The sequence below is a fragment of the Sardina pilchardus genome, chromosome 10 (assembly GCF_963854185.1).
Source record: "Sardina pilchardus chromosome 10, fSarPil1.1, whole genome shotgun sequence".
Lineage (NCBI taxonomy): Eukaryota > Metazoa > Chordata > Actinopteri > Clupeiformes > Clupeidae > Sardina > Sardina pilchardus.
In genome coordinates this window covers 12,558,076-12,573,075 of record NC_085003.1, presented here as the reverse complement: position 1 = coordinate 12,573,075, position 15,000 = coordinate 12,558,076, and the positions used below count along the sequence as shown (strand labels likewise).

Below are 15,000 nucleotides of genomic sequence, written 5' to 3'. Positions count from 1 at the left end.
AGAGAGAAAGGTCTTGCGTATGCCTCCTCTTTTTTATTCTATGTTATACTTCTCTCTCTCTCTCTCTTTCGATGCTTCTCTTAAGACAGAGAGAAAGAGATGAAAAGAAACTTGACTGAAGTGAGAGAGAGTTGGAAAGACAGAAAGAGAGAGAAAGAGAGAGAGGGAGAGAATGAAGCTGACATGTCAGCCCCTGCATGTTGGCTGGTGTTTTGTATGAGCGGGCAGGAGCTGCAGATGACTGGCTGGCCTCTCGTCCGTCTGGCAGCTCTCCACTGCGGTGCGGTGCGGGCCGGGCCGGGCCTCACAGACCCTCACTGATAGCAGCCCTCGGCCCCAGCTGGCCCATTAGACATCTGCCCAGACAAGGCGGCTTTTTTGCATTCAGGGCACTCGCTGTTGCTGTTGCTGTGGCTGCGGCCACTCTGAACACTCCACTGGTGTTGCTGTTGTTCTATTCACAGTTTTTTTTCTTTTCTTTTTTTTTTCCGCGACCTGCAATGTTTTGTGTGCATTCACAGCGAGCGATTGACCTGCGGCTGGGGAATTCTCTGCAGCCCCAGTGGCGGAAAGTGCCCCCGGGGTCGCGCTGATTGAGGCTGCGAGACAGCCAGGCCAATTTTTTGACCGGTTTCAATCAAACACAATTACCCTCTCTCAATTAGCTGACAATTAGGGGCAGAATGGGACTCTCCTAATTGCTTTTGCTTCACATAGCATGCACTGTATATTCATGGCATTTCCACAGTCTTTTCAAACACGAAAATGATCCCTGCCATTGTTCCTGCCACAACGCTCAGACAAAAACGCCTCTGATGCTTTAAAGAGCAATAGTTGATAAGCTACTATTCAAATGCTCGAGATCAAAGACGCGCCTGCAGAGTCCCATTTCAGACAAAGAGAGTGTGTCTGAGATATGTCTTTTGTGTGCTCATAAGCACAGATATTTCACTATCTTTTATTCTCCAAGATAGAGGAAGTGCTGTATGCTGTGGCCTTATTTTAGTTAAGAAAAATAAACCTCCCATTTTTCAACCCATGTTGTGACCTTACTTGGAAATATAAGCTAAGGAGATTAGCCTATAAATGACTATGATAAGAAACCAGGTCATTATGGCTATAGCCAGCATTATCTCAACTGCATGTCGGATATTTACGCTAGGACTATGAAGAACAGTGATCAGGGTTAGCGTGATAAATGCATTTAAGTCTATAGGCCTCAACCCCTCATTGTCCCTGAGGATCACTTTCAGACCGTCTTTTGAGTTTGGCGTGACGTTGCCGAGCAGGCAGGCAGCGTCCTTGCCTTTCTCTCTCCTGGTCACGCAGGCACGGCTCGCAAAAGTGAGTGAAAGAAGAACTGAGTGAGAGAAGAGCTTAGCGATGACGGTGCTGGTGATGCGGGCTTCTGCGCCCACGTTCCAACACACTTCACTTCACTCCCATCGCTCCATCACATCAGCTCTCGGGCCCCCATCAAGCAGCATCCCATTGGCCCGAGGGCGAAGTCGGGACCTCTCGGGCGTGCACGATCTGGATCTCGACGTGAAGATAACCCGCAGCACCCGCCAAGCTGTGGTGATATCTCGGGGATCTTTGCCTTCCACAAAAGGCTTTGAGGACTTCAAGGGTTCTTTTGAGCTCCTTGCCTGCCCCAAGCTAGTAAACAACATGTCGAGCTGGCCAGGTGTTAAGAGCTCAGCGTGCTGCTGCCACTAGCACATTTAATTTAGAACATTTCAAATGAAATTTCATCAATGAACTCAGTGCAGTGGTGAGTGTATACTCCCTTTTTTTTTTTACTGTACTGAGCGTCTGTCAGTAGTATATTTCACACACCAGGAATACTGCTGTGCAGTTAGGCTGCGTGTGTGTGTGTGCTTGTGCGACTGAGAGTTTAACCGGAGGCTGGCCTACATACACCTGCAGCCAAGAACCCCGAGCTGGCATTCAATACTGCACAAATCCCCCCATGAAGCCTGGTTACACAGAGCAGTCAGTCAGTCAGTCAGTCATTAAGTTAAGCCACCTTACAGGATCAATCGGAGCGCTGCCTCTGTAGAGCGGTGTTCATAAGACTGCAGGAGAGGAGTAGGGAACCAGGAACAGCAGAGCTCCAGGAACATGGCAAGTAGTATCTCGGTAAGATATTCTGATTAGCACACTTCATTTCTGATCGAAAAGAAAATTCCTTAGTGCCTTTGAGAAACTCTGTGTGTGTGTGCGTGTGTGTGTGTCATGGTCTTTGTGGCACCCTTCTCTTGTTTGGTGGGGAATTGGTCAAGTTGAGTTAAACAACTCGACCGTGTTTTTGATTGATGGTGTCCATCTTGGCTTGATGGATGATTGACCACCAGACGGGCCAGAGAGGTCAACGCTTGTTGTCTGAACTGACGGGCACCGCTGGGAGGAATTCACCCAAAATATCTGAGACGCAAAGGATTTCCAAGGATCATAGGCATGGCTGAGATGCCGCTGTCTTGACGACTACGGTGACCGTGGGCCCAGGAATGACCAGCATTCTTTTTAGTCCCCACATGGGAGGTCACTCACCAAAGGGCCTCTTGTGTGTGTGCGTGAGTGAGTGTGTGTTGGGGGCGGTATCAGAGGGTATGGGTGTTAGTGTTCCCAGTCTGGTGTGACAATTACCACACACATCTCAGAATGTGCCATATATATACATATATATATATATATATATATGTGTGTGTGTGTGGAGAGAGAGAAAGGGTAGAGAGAGAGAGAGAGTGTTTGTGTGTGTGTGTGTGTGTGTGAAGCATATATACATCAGCAAATACTGTGAGATGGTCAACACATTCAGGATAAGCAATGCCCTCCTTTTGCATAGTCAGTTGGAACTAGCATATTTTTTAGCATTTTTTTTTTTTGTGGAAAAAAAATCAGAGATTCAATCTGTGCACTGTAATGGGTATTTTGAATTGTACCCGAAACAGCTTAGAGAGCATTTCTTTGCATCTGCTGCGAAAAGAGAGGGTTCTTATCATTCACTGCTCAGACTGACTGTGGCAGAGAAGTCGCTCCAACTGTAACGCCCCGTTTTCTAAAGCTCAGCTTCTCCAGATTACTCTGAATTTACATGACATTGCATACAGCTGGCATCCAGGAAACAGCTGGGATGTTTGTGTCTCTTGTTTTTTTACTTTGACAGTTACGATCGGGATAAAAATTGCATGTCACTGGTGATGTTTTCTGGGTGGACTTGTGGTCCACAGTGCACTCAGGTTACTTCTAGTAAAAAGCTTGAAGCGCCAGCCATTATTGATCACACTTTATTGATTTGAGGAGAAATTTCCAGCAGTGGTTGAACCAACCACAACCCCTCTCCCCCCTCTTTTTTCCCCCGACTGAAACCTTATTCAGGGCGGATTGTTTGTTCATTCGACACGGAGGTCAAATTTAGCCTTTGAGACAAAGCACGTGAGTGATAAGAAACGCCAATGTCGGCTAGCACATGTTGCAAACGCCTGTTTGTCTCGCCTCCGCCCTCACCAAAAAACAACCTTTCTGCACACATGGCTTGCAGTCTTGCTTCATAGCTGATTTGTCGCTCATCTGGAGTAAGGATTCTTGAGCAGATGTGAAAATGAATACACAGATAGCCTTGTCCTCCCCCGACACTGTCCAGACCCTCTGCATTATCAGCTTTTGCCTGGGAAGTAGTATTTCATCTAGATTGTTCCCCAGGTCAGTGACATCATAGCCATGCAACCCAGACCATCTCAATGCAATGTCTATTGATTTGTTTGCATCTGTTTAGCTTGTGTGTGTGTGTGTGTGTGTGTGTGTGTGTGTGTGTTGCTATACAGCATGCAGCCTGTGGCGCTTTTACTAGAGACAGCAGAGAGCAGCATAGGCAGACATGTCCCCCCCCCCCCCCCCTCTTCTTCTGGGGTGAGCTGAGCTGAGCACAGCGAGATGATGGACAGAGCTGTGGAATGGGGCTGCGGGACTGTGGGATGCGCTCGATGATAGACATTAGCGGGCGCGGAGGCGTGGACCCGCGGCAGTGACGGATGCGGGCCGGGAGGTGATGAGCTCTCCCTGGCTCCTCGTGCCGTGCCGCGCCTGCGCCGGCCCGCACGTCCATCTGCACGCACGCACGCACACTCCGCCTGCGTTCTCTCTCCGCAGAAGCGTGAAACCGGAGCGAAGAAAAGCAGAGAGCAGAGAGGCAGGGTCGCTGTAGCGCCGTGAGCGCCCGCCTGCCATCGAGAGACGGACATCCATCAGTGAGGAGGCCAAGAGGGGAGAAGCGGAGGCGGTGGAGGTGGAGGAGGTGGAGAAGGAGGTGTCCCTCAGCAGCCCCGCAGTGAAGGAAGGGATATTGATGGTCCTGAGGAGGGAGCGGGCGTGCCACTGGCCCAGTCACCGTGGCAGCGCTCTATAGGCTTCTGGTCCGGTGATGAATGGCCGCTGCAGGCCTGCCCGCACACTAAGTGGCCGCCTCGGCCGCCGTGTCCATCCTCAGGAATGCAGGAGCCTGTCCCTCCCTCCCTCCCTCCCTCCCTCAGTGGACGACGTCAGCGCCAAAACGGTCACTCGTCTCTTTGTTTACGGCCATCGGAGAATGCATGCCGTGTCTAATTAAGTTGAGACGGAGTGGGAGAAAGGGAGAAGTGAATGCATTCCGACTAGGTAAAGAGTCACGACGCGAAAACGGGAGCTATTGTTTGCGTGACGCGTGAGCGCCGGTGGTGTGACCGAGGGACTGAAATCGCAGTACGTCAATACTGATTATGTGCCGTGGCCGGGTGAAAGGAGTCGTCAGCCATTCTTAAGACACAGATCAAGAATTCAATACAGGGAGTGGACCCGAGTCGATATGTTGGAAAAACAAGTCTAACCTTTTTTTTCCGGGTGCTGTCAGTGACTCCGCACGCCTTTCTCGTGGAAAATCTGACCTAACAATGTATAGATATTAGGCCCGGTGACCTGACCTTTTTCTGGAAGGCAAACTCTGTCATTTTCCCCTCTCAACAAAGAGTCCATCCATTACCACACTGTCAGCAACTGTGCCATAACAGGAACCAGGAGTGAACTCAGATTCTCACACCGTAGTTGCCTTATCAGCACTTAGGGTATCAGGGCCAAATATTGCCCTAACAGTAAATACATAAAGCAAGATGGTGAGATAATCCAAACAATTGGAAACATTTAGCACAGGAGCGAGCGAACGAGGGAGCGGACGGAGAAACAGTCCATGACCTAGTTTTTCAGCCGTGGCTACTTTTCCAGCGCTTCACCTGTGTGCTATGCAATAATGTCACGATCGCTCGCCGAAGGAGCTGAGACTAATTTCTTCAGCAGGCTTCGGGAGGGCGGTGGGTTGGGGGGTTGGGGGTTTGGGGGGGGGGGGGCAGAGGAAATCTGTGGAATTTGCACAGCAGCACATTTCAGTGTCTGCTTTCAAAAGCTCGCAGACGCCTTCAAAGAGATCGCTGAGCTCCGAGCAGCTGAGTTTATTTATTTTATTTTTAAATGTGGAGGATTGGGAGCGATGATTATCCATTATTATTGAAAAAAATCCTCGGAGCACTGAACTTCAGTTTTCATTGAAAGACCAACTGTTTCAGAGAAGCCAGAGCAGCACTGCCGGGAAACTCAACAGAGCTGTTTAGATGACACCGTGGCACTCTGTGTCTCTTACAGACAAACAATAACAATCTGTTCTTACCTACGGAACAAGAACAGTCAAACAGTCACCGTTGAAATAGAACACAGTTTGGAAGGCTGGATGGTTAATATGAACTCAGGCTCGGTTAAGTCAGCGGTACTCGCAGTGCTAGCTCCCAGCCTCAGATATAGATTGGTGCTGGAACAGATCTATCTCAGATCTGGCACCAGTTTCAGCCAGATCTGATCCAAACTAGTTCCAGTGTGTTTTGCTGAGGTTTTATTTCAAGCAGTGGTTGTGTCTAACCACACACAGATTTCCTTTAAAGGACAACTTCAGTTGAACAATAACCAAGGGTCTATTTTTAGATGACAGTGAGTGTAAACCCTTGTTAAAAACGACATTGATGGGTGCAATTTTTAGTAAGACCGTAATATGCTTTTACAACTAAAAAGCATAGAGCATAGCCTTTGGGGCAACTTCACTATGCCCATGTCAAGTTGCTTCTCAATGAAAGTGTGTTCTTGTTGTCATCCAAAAATAGACCCTTGGCTTTTCCTAGGCTGGAGTTGTGCTTTCTAATGTTGAAGGTAACCATTGCCCGGCTGCCATCGTGAAAGTTTGTGTCTTCTCCAGTAGTTCATGTGATGAGCACACAATGGAGAGAGGAAGGCTGTTGGGGCCCAGTGATCCCACAGTCTGAACGTCCGACTCCTGTGCTGAGCGCCCAGCTCATTAACACACATGAGGCCCTCATTCACCATCGCACCGGCGCGGAAGCAGAGGAAGAGAGGGGGGGAAGCGACTGCACCAAGGGCAAGTCAATATTAGAGTGTGAAGGGCTGGCCCTACGTCCTTCCTCTCCAATCACCCCCTTCACCACCCCACCACCACCACCACCACCACCAGCACCACCACCGCAGTCCCACTGTGCACTTATCTCCGGTCCCAGAGCTGCGTTTAAAGAGCGTCTCACATGGTAATTGCTCCAACAGTTTCTGGAGCAGCTCGGAGTGCTTTGCGTGGCAGAGAGCGCTTAATACCCCCTCCTCTCGCTCTCGCTCTCCCTCTCCTAGAGGAAAGCCTCGACTACAGAAACAGCTGCCGATGACAGACAGAGCTTTAAGAGAGATAAGGGTTGGAGTCCGATGTGGCCTGTTGTTTTATCAACGTGTTTGATTTGTTGGCACAAGAACACTGGCTGACCAAGATGATTTTTTAAAAACCCCGAGGTTTTATGGCCTGTTCATATTTTTGGGTACATCAAGTGCGATGGGTACCATGAGGATAGTCACACCATGAATGAAGTAAATAAGAGAAGGCTAGCTGTTTGTTATTCCTTCCTATAACTGGTTGGATTAGGTGGATACCAGAGTCCGGAATATGATACTCACTGTTTACAAAGCAGATTTTCCTGTTTGGAAAGTGTAAACGCACCGAATCTCCACTCCCTGAGATAAATATTCCCCAAGTTCAGCTGAGATTTGAATGAGATGACCACTTAATAAGGAGCATAAAATGTATTCCTCCCTTTGAGTTCGATTGTGCAAACAGATTGCATTTGCAATGCAGTAAACAACGTAATTGTATTCTATTCACACTGTATATCAAAGCAAATGTCAGCATGCATTATTTACTTGGGCAATTACTTGCAGAGGTTTTTTTTTATGTCAGCTGCCTCTTCAGGGGCATTGGATGAGGGGTTGGGGAGATGGTGGTGCTGGTGCTGGTGGTGAGCAAATCATACAATATTTAGAAAACAAACATAGTGTTCCTTGAATTACAATAGAGGAATTTTACGGGCATGGAATGTGGTGGTCTCGGGGAAACAGTGGGAGATGTAGCAGCATATTAATGGGCTACTGTAAATGTGAATACGGCATCATAGACACTGCTGTGTTATGAACTGTCTTGAATGCCAAGCTCTCCAGAGAGTCCTGACATTTACCGTCCCCCCCCCCCCTCCCAAATAAAGAAATAAATAAACGGTGAGGCGGGGGGATGTAAAAGAGGAAGTGACGCTGCCTGCCATCCAACTTAGTGTTCAGTATGGCTGCATATTTTCATTCTGTTCTCAACAGGATGATTGGGGATCGAAACCATGAGGTAAAGCTATCATGACACACTTGATATTAAATATCAATAGGTTCCAGATGCCAGATGACTAGCTTAAGTATGCAGATTGACACTATTGCACTATGTATGCCACTGGTTGTGAAACAAGACAGCCAGAGGGAGAGAATAATGAAAAAGGAAGAGTCTCGGTTTAGGCCTTTGTGTATTAAAAAATCAACAGGCTTTCTTCTCCCCGGGGGCCATGATGAACTTACCCTGGTGACTCCCTGAAAGAGGTCATGGGCGCTAACCGAATCTAGCCACCCGGCGCCCCCTGCTCTCTCTCTGTTACCGCGTTCTGTTGCTCACAGATCTTTTACTCAGCATATCTGCATTGGCTGTTATTAAACTTTATTCATGACAACACACGAAAGGGTTTTAATCCAAGTTAAGACCTTGGCTGATGTGTTTTGACAGGGGAGACTTTGCCAGGAAAAAAAGGCTGGGGGAAGCTACCAGGGGGAGAGAAAGCAGCTTTGCCAGCTCTCCTTTTCCTCTACCCTCCCTCCCTCCCCCTCTCTCTCTCTCTCTCTCTTCCTTTCTCTCTCTCTCTCTCTCTCTCTCTCTCTCTCTCTCTCTCTCTCTCTTTGGTTCTGTCTTTGCGCACCAGGCCGTAGCACACAAGCCTGAGAGGCTCCAAAGACACAGTGCCACCACAGCTCTGTGGCTCGGCCCTGCTTGATTGATCATGCTTTCATGTTGTTTTCGCACCTCTGCTTGACCGTGCCCGTGTGCCGTAACCGAATAGATAACGTCTGCAACTTCCTCACACGCCCTTGCTTTTATGGGTCCATGAAATGTGGTGAATACATTTCGAAACATTCTCTCAGCGTTTGCGCAGAGATTGATGGGGGGAAACCCCATCAGTATTTGCTCTGATAACACAACAGAAGCTTTCGTTTCTGTCCTTGTAGTAGCCGCCTCTCGATCAGAAGTGGAGAAACTAGATGAGTCAGAGCTACTCCGGTAGATAAGTAACTTTATCACATTATGCCTCTGCCCTTCTCCCCACTGACTCACTTCTCCACTGAGGAGTCACTGACACCCCTCTACACCCCGTCCCCAACCCTCCACCCCCCCACCACCCCAAACCCTTCCTCAAGTGGATCGAGGTCCTTGCTAACCTTTCCGTCTGCGGAACAAATCTGTTATTGCTCTCAGCCACGTTGAAGAGCTGCTCTCCTCTTCACCCTCCTCTGCCTCTGCTGATGGAGATAGCACGGCTCAGACGCTCCGACCGCTCCGGCTGCTCCGCCACTCCGCTGCGTTTCATCGGCTGGCTCCACATCTGGGATGGAAATTCGCTCGGAGTGCAGAGAAGGGGGGGGTGGGGGTGGGGGGGGGGAGCGGGGGCACTCGGGGTTGTCCTGGGGAAGGGGGGGTTATGAGAAGACGGATGGCGTGGGGATATTGCCAATATTTGCACTTCTGACAGCAGTTCTGGTTTTAGGTAATTGGGATTAAGAAAGGAGGAGGTGATGAAACATCTCCGTCCAGTTTCATGGCCATATATTACATTAATCTATCATGACTCTCTCCGACACGCTTTTGCGAGCCCCGCTGGAACGGGTCTTTTTTTCCCTTCTCTCTCTCTCTCTCTCTCTCTCTCTCGGCTCCTTTCTTTTGAATTCCCCTTGTGAGTGGAGGTGCCAGCGACTGAAACCAAATGTACCCACACGTGAAACAGATAAGAGGGAAAATTTGAAGATAAATTTTTATATTAGCCACAACTACTGGGCTCAAAATGCCTTCCATCTTGATCCAGCGTTTTAATAACATTTTAATTAGGCAATTAAACGTCTTTGAAAATAGCATATGGTTATAATTACACCGGGGCAGATCACCCAGGAAGGAATCGTCCATTAATTACTCAAAGCTGGGCCCGGGGATGAGGAGAGTCTTGGAATGGCAGCGGTGAGGATCGAGGGAGCCTTTTTGTCCTCCCCATGTCGGTCACCTTTTCATAGTTTCCATTCAAATCTGGGACGCCAGACCCAGACCATAGGAGCAGGGCTAGCGGTTGGCTGTCTCGGTTAGCAAAGGAGGAATGAATGTTGTGAAATACGTGACTTTGTCACCACTCACCATGACTGCTGGTTTCAGAGAGACGGAACAATTTGAGTTCTTGTTGAAACTGGAGTGGACTAGGTGCTTATCATACTTCGTTGGCAAACCTGGGCATGCACAAATGGCTTTTGTCACTAGTCACCGTGACTTAATACTGGTGCCTCAGTCGGGAAGTCATTCCACGTTTCTTACTCACGAGCTGTGTCTTTAGATCTGTGCAGCTCTGTGTGACAAAATAACCCCCTGCTTGCCACCTAGTGTGTGGAGGCCAGTTAAGGTGCAGTGAATCACCTTTTCCCTCTTCACATACGGTGTGCACTCTTTCACTTTGACAGATGACACATCCACACTGTCACACACATCTGCTTCCTGACCCCGCCCCCCCCCCCCCCCCCCCCACATACACACACACACACACACACACACACACACTACTGCAAACACAATCTCACACCCACCCACATAAATCCACATATTGTTCAAGTACACACACATGACATGTACACACACACACACACACACACACACACACCTTTGCACTGTAGTTGTACACTCATTCACACACAGACATCTGAGCTGAGTATATCAGCTTGTAGACGCAAATGGAGAGGGAGAGAGAGAGGGGGAGGGGGGGGGGGGGGGTCAGGGCCAGGGGCCGGGTGGTGTGTTTGGGGAGGGGGGGGGGGGGTGGTGGTGAAAGGCCACATCTGTGAGTGTGTGTGAGTAAGACCCCCAGGTGACTCAGCGCAGGTGTCCAGTGTCTGTGTTTACAGGTGCGTTCTCAGATGAGGCCGCAGCCAGCAAGGTGTTATTTATCACTCATTAAGACACAATTTCAGCCTGAAGTACAAAGAGAGGCTTGATCTTATCTTGATCTGAACACACACACAACACACACACACACACACACACACACACACACACACACACACACACACACACACACACACACATTACACACACACACACACACACACACCCTCACTAGTACTCCATCTCAGATGACAAACTCGATATTCAGGACACCTGTTGCTGTAGTAAGGCCACTGCTATATTTATGAGAGACAGGAAATGATCCGGCTCACTACCCATCCAGTGTAGTGTGCCCATGATATAATCAAAACTAATATGACTCACTTTGTGGCATGCTTATCGTTTTGCAACATTTTAAAGAATTTGATCAAGTCATTTGGCAATCGTGGTCTGATGCAATGTACTGCGAAAACAAAAGTTACTGAGAGGTGTTCTGTGAGGTGAAGTCTATTGTCATATCAGGCTTGTGTGTGAATGTGCTCTACAGCCTCTTTTGGTGTGTCCATAGCTGTCCTGTGGAGCGAGGGCTGTATTTATATCTCTCTCCCTGTGAATGATGCATTGGCTATAGTGTTGTGTGTTGAGCGCTACCCTGACATGTCAGGTTGGAGAATGCAGGAAGGGTGTTGTGCTACATCACAGTGATTCATGGCCAAATCGCCTGAACCTCTCAGTCCCCCAGCTGCCCATGTCCAGCAAGAGCAAACCCTTGACACTGACCAATCACAGAGGGACCTCTCAAATTAGCTGACCTGACGATTGGTTACTTGAAAGTCTTACCGATGTCATGAGAGGCCAGATGTTTACGTGTTTAGTTCATAAAATGATCATACACTTACCTTGGGGGTGTAGACTGCAGCTGCTGCATGTTGCCATGAGAACTTTAAATTAAATGGAAAATATTGACCGTTTAAGGAGTGAAATTCCTGCAGTACTCTGATTTCCAAGCACTCTGCATGTATCTGCTTCTCTGATCAGCTAAGATTCCTTTACATTTCGTGGAATTTGGCTTAATACCCCTGAGACGTAATAGAGGGAAAGCAATCTGAAGGATTACGTAACGTTGAGTGACCAGGGTCAACTCCAGTGTGTTCTGTTACGTATTTGCATCTACCCAGATGAAAGGGGACAAGCCGAATGTATTCTGAATGCGCTAATGTCACTGTTTGTTTACTCTATAGCACAGGGGACGTGCAGCACCAAAAGTGTTGCACAATCCGTCAGCACGCGCACATCCCTGAGAGGTGGAGTAGCGAGGAGGACAATATGATGATTCATGGCATAGACATTAATCCGCCTGTAGAAAAAGGTGCAGCACGCTAAATCGCATGTAAATCTCTGCGTTGACAGAGAGAGAGAGAAGAGAGGTGAGGGAGGAGGGCGGGGGCGGGGGGGGGGGGGGGGGGGGGCTTACCGTCTCCTCCCAACCGTCACTAAGGCACGCACGGCGTAACTCTCCGCGTGCCCCAACAAAAGTTTGTCCAGATGCATTATGGGGTGGCTTTGCTCTCCGTTCTGCTGGATTAATGAGGCCGTGTTCCCTGCCTGGTCAGCTGGGAAGCGACTCCAATTTGCTGCTCGCGGAGGAGGCTAATGATGGCTGAGCAGGCCCCGTCTGCTAGTGGAGCTGGCTCTGTCTGTGGCTCTGACCGTGGCATGGCCCATCCCACGCCAAGCATATGGAGCCGTTGGAGGGTAGGAGTGACCTTGTGAGTAGAGAGGTCTCGGCTGGATGCATAATGGCGCTGTCTGGAGTATAGGCTCCTTCATGTACATGCACCACGTGGGCCTTGAATAGACCATAACTGTAGAGTAGAAACACAACCTGTAAAGCCAGCGTAAAATATAACCGCACATCTGGGTTGCAGTAAGGTAGGCACCCAAAGCCCTCTGATTCAGCTAATATTCATTTATTTTCAGAGCAGGCCGGCTTGTAAGCATAATACCCAACCGAGCAAAGGGGTTTCATGTCTTTAGTTCTTATGTAAACATGGGCAAGTCGTGTTAGGGGTTGTGTTATGTCAAAGGTGACGTCAGCCCAATCTGCCTCAGAGATCTCCGCAGGTCTCCTGTGGGCTCGTCTCTGAGGTCAGGGCAGATGACTTCTGCTGATGTCACCAGGAGAGGAGGAGGAGGAGGAGGAGGAGGAGGTGGTGAGGAAGAAGAGGGGTGAGAGGAGGAGGCCGTCGTGTCTCTGGGAGTGCTGTCTCCTTACATGACACCTTAAGTGCCTCCTACGTCTCCTGCACTCGGCCGCTGAAGGGCTCTGCTCGAGAACATCTGACAGAAATATGGGAGGCACCCCGCGGTCTGTTAAATAACCTGGGGGGGGGGGGGTTGTTTTTCCTGATTCCTGATGTTGCTGAATATTTATGACCTGTAATTTAGCGTCTATCTAAAAACAAAGCTCTAGCATTGGCTTCATGAAAAGTAATGTTCTGCGTCAGAGCCGGCTGTAAATAAGTTCATTACCCTCACCTCTCAGAGCCAGCACCGATATTACCTTCACTACCATGGCAGGAGTCCCAAAAAGGACTTGCAGATATGGATTTATGTATGCTATTACTGCATATATATGAATTTTATGGATTCTGCCATACGTTAGATTAAAGGTATCAAAGGATAATGCTACATGTCTATAAACCGCTGTAAAGTTTTAGTCGAGTCATTTCTCTGTTGAATAGATCAAGCAATTCCATGGAAAGTTATGGGTCATTACTTGACTCAAAGTAGTCAAGGTCATAAAGGAATGAAACTCATGGTAATGTGTGATAAGGTCACTAATAATGTGATGGGGTGATTTTGTAATAGCACTCACCGATCAAGCTGAATATCAGTAGAAATATTTCACAATCTTGAAACTGAAAGAATGGCTTAATGGACTTCTGAAATGGAGCACGTCATCATATTGAAATTCTAGAATATAGTTCTAGAATTCTAGAGCATGAGAGGATATGATGTCCGGTAAGAAGAGGCATAGGGCCTTTGATCTGGGAACCTCCCATAATTAATACAGACTCCATCCGCCAATGCCTCCTATTCATTAAGCCCTCCTCTCCCATTGAAACAGTATTACCTCAGTGGAAACCCGATGACCTACAAATGACCACTTCTCCATTAGAGGCAGGGAGGAGCCGGCCCGATAAAAAACGCAAAAATAGTATCGCTAGCATTTGGTATCGACGGATTCGCCACAAATGGGCCGAACTGGATACTCATTAAGCTTGATTTAAGAGACTGACCCCCCCCCGCGGTCAGAGTAACAGTAACCACTTCCAACGCCGCCGAGCTGACGCATGGTATCGACAGGGCCGTCGTATAACCTTGCACGGCGGCGTCACCGTAGATGCTGTATCGCTCGCGTAGCACTATGCTAGTTATTTACTGACCTTTTAGCAGCTCCTGCGGTAAACCACACGTACTGTACACAGCATCTGCCTGATGGAGGTGGGTGGCAGATGAGGTCAAATGCAACATACACACGTACCCATAGATGGATCCATACATCCATAGTTAGAACATGGCCAAAAGTATTCCTCTGGGCTTAACATATTGTTGTGTCTGTGTTGTATGTATTGACATGCAATGCTGTCTCAAGTGATTGCAACAAACATGATCTGGTGTTTGGGGCTTTTGGTCTGCGAGGCCATGGGTTTTATGGTGATACTCCGGATGTGCTTGTTTCAACTAATGGAATCATCTACTCGGATAGAACTCGGATACAGGGGCTGCGTATGTGAACAGTGCCCTCCTTTCTGTGATACAGGAAACAATATGGTGGGAATTCACGGTGGCGTGGGCGTTTGCTTTTGTAAGGCTTCATGGTAGAGCTGCAACATACTCTTTCTCTTTCATTTACATGGAAATCCATGAGGGGAGGGTGCTGGCAAAAGCCTAATGTAGCCAGCGCTGCATCTGGAGACTAATGGCGCTCGCTGTGCCAGGAGAGGGCACAGCTGGCGAGGTCGGTGAAAGCCGATCGGTTACCTGCAGTACAGGGGAAACACCTTTCCCATTGTCTGCAGAAGAGAAACCGCAAGTAGCCACGCCGTTCCAAGAAATACTCTTGTTTCCTGTCACAGCTCATTTAGATACAACCGTACGGGTCACAAGATACTGCACATGGAGAGAGAGAGAGAGAGAGAGAGAGAGAGAGAGAGAGAGAGAGAGAGAGAGAGAGAGACAGAAAGAGAGGCAGAGAGACAGACAGAGAGAGAGAGAGAGAAAGGGAGGGGTGAAGAGGTAAAGAGCCGAGCCGGAGGGGAGCATGGGTGCAGTTTGACACTATCAGATTTAACCTGACCTCGACTCCAGTACCAGCACCAGCAACAGGAGCCCTCAGGACTCGGCGCTGAGTGGAGCCTTTATAA

At 48.6% G+C, this 15,000-nt stretch overlaps 1 protein-coding gene across 3 annotated transcripts in view; it reads left to right on the top strand.

Annotated features, from left to right (window-relative positions):
* sema4ba (sema domain, immunoglobulin domain (Ig), transmembrane domain (TM) and short cytoplasmic domain, (semaphorin) 4Ba) overlaps positions 1-15,000 on the top strand; it is a 68,016-nt gene that overhangs the window by 17,385 nt on the left and 35,631 nt on the right. The gene's annotated exons all lie outside the window — the stretch shown is intronic.